General features: G+C 38.6%; 1 pseudogene; it reads right to left on the reverse strand.

Moving 5' to 3' along the window:
• Positions 1-526, reverse strand: part of LOC125026979 — a 7,765-nt pseudogene extending 7,239 nt beyond the window's left edge.
• Between the last annotated feature and the right edge of the window lie 1,974 nt (positions 527-2,500).

Raw genomic sequence — 2,500 nt, forward strand, 5'->3', positions numbered from 1 at the left:
GAGTGAAATTAGCGACCAATTTATTTTTCGTTTTTTTTTTTTTTTTTTTGACGTTATTGTGGAGACTGATAATCATATTTCTGGTTCATTATGACGAAGTATGAATTGAATAATAAAATCAGCAAATATGTATATATATATATCCTTTCCGGCACAATGCTCAAGAAAATTGACTGATAATGATATATTCGTTATGACAAGGTATGTTTGGATATCGTGAAATCAGGAAAAACTAGTCATTAAATTCTTTACAAAAGATGAGTGGTAACTGACTATACAAACAAGGTACCTAGACTGATAATTTTCTGTTTCACGATGACAAATCATACTTAAATCAAATAAACAACTCAATCATTTCCCTTCGATTTTCCCTCTAAATTCCTAAACACAATTACCTGTATAAGTAATCTTCCTAAACAGACAGTATTACATCAAGATAAGTTAGAAATATTGCAACTTACTTCCGGAGCCAGAGACTGCAATCGACCACCGTAAGAAAGGTTAAGAGAGCTACTTTTTGAGCCATCTTCGTTTGGTTTCAAGATCTGTGAAGGAGAAAATATGTTACATTTTGCCTAGTGTCTTAGAGGTTGGTAAAGTCTATGCTACATAACCTTAGATGTCTAGTACGTTAATTTTGCTTTTAACCATTAACCATTTAGGAAATAGGTAAACTATTAACCATTAACCATTAAGGAAATTGGTAAACTATATATTTCGTCCTTTTTTTCAAATATTCGGACGCCAGTTATGTATGTGTAATATATTACCAGAAAATTGATAAATTGTATATATTTTTAAAAGAATCTTTTAATGTTTTAAAACCAATCATTTATGTGATTGATTATCAGAAATGGTCTAAACTGTATATTGCATCAAATGGATTTTCATCTAAAGCCAATTAAGTATGTGTGATTGTTATAAAATTCCTCAATGTTCCCGCAATAGCAACGAATACCAATGCAAGGTCAAAACACAATGACGGTAATTTTTCAGAATTTTTTCTTCCAACTCATATTTGAAACGGATAAATCTACGTTCATGTAAAGTAGTGTCATAAAAAAAATCTAGCTAATTATGCATTGTCTGGTCTGTGCTTCCTGTTAAATATTTCGTTTAAATCGAAGTACAAATGTCGACAATAAGAACAAAATGAAAATCTGAAAGTGTACATACAAATTATTCAAATCGATATATCGGTGTTAAAAATAGATAAGCAAATGAATAAACCAATTGATAAATGAATGTGAATAAATCAAAATCGTAAAGCGTATGTACAAAAATGATCAAATCGAAAAACAGGCATCAAAAATATAAATCTTAAAGTATATATACAAAAACGACAAGCGTAGAAAAATAACAAGTTTTGTCTCCGGATTCGAGTAATATTTGTTACTAGTCATGTGTTTTCTGATAATATAGTGACAACTTCTTACCTGCCCGCGTGTAGTGTAACTGGTGCACGATCTACCTGGCATGCCTTTAAATCACCTCCACCCCCCCCCCCCCCTCTGCCCCTCACATAACATTTTGACCCCCAACCCCTTCTCCTCCATTCCGCCTCTTATCTGTCTCTGTCTCTCTTAACTTTCTCCCTCTCCCCTCCTCTTGCCTCCCTTCTCTCCTTCCCCCCTCTCCTCCCCTCTTCTTTCCCTGCTTCCCTCCACCCCTTCCTCTCTCATCGTATCTCTCCCCTTCCCCCCTCTTCTTCCCTTTGTTTTTCATCTCCCTCCTCTCCTCTTGCCTCGCTTCTCTCTCTCTTCCCTCTTTCCTCTCCTCTTGCCTTCCTCCTCTCCCCTTCCCTCCCTCCTCTCCTCTTGCCTCCCTCCTTCCCCCTTCCCTCCCTCCTCTCTCTCTTCCTCCACCTTCCCTCCCTCCTTCTCTTCCTCCCCCTTCCCTTTCCACTTCACCTCTTCTTCCCACCTCCTCTTCTCTCTCCATATTCCTTCCCTTCCCTAGTCCCCCTGTTCCCTTCCTCCCTTCCTTCCCCTTCTCTTCCTATGCCGTCCGAATCTCCCTCCTTATCCCTTCCCTCCCCTCCCTCCTCTCACACCCCTTCCTCCCTCCTCTCTCCTCTTCTCCTATCCTTTCCCACAAACCCCTCACCTCCACTCTTCCTCCGCTCTCCTCTCCTCCTCCATGTTTATTATCTGGTGTTTATCTTTTATCATCTGCCTTGGATGCATCGAGGAATTCCCTGGAGACAAAACAACAACCGGAAATCCGCTGGCTGAGACATGCACCTGAGCTCATACCTAAATAGATGTGTTGGGAAATCTTTTCTATATGAACAAATCTGTGCTCGTTTAATATGCATGTGTATATTTATGTATATATGTATATATTTACATATACACATGCATGTACGAGTGTGTCCATGTGTATGAGCATTCATGTGTTTGCGTGTGCACGTGTGTGTCTTTACGTGTACACATCTCAGCAAAGTGATTCACATAATTAAAATGTTCGCCAAGGATATATACAATGCTGTGAGACAATT

Source organism: Penaeus chinensis, chromosome 7 (genome assembly GCF_019202785.1).
Source record: "Penaeus chinensis breed Huanghai No. 1 chromosome 7, ASM1920278v2, whole genome shotgun sequence".
Lineage (NCBI taxonomy): Eukaryota > Metazoa > Arthropoda > Malacostraca > Decapoda > Penaeidae > Penaeus > Penaeus chinensis.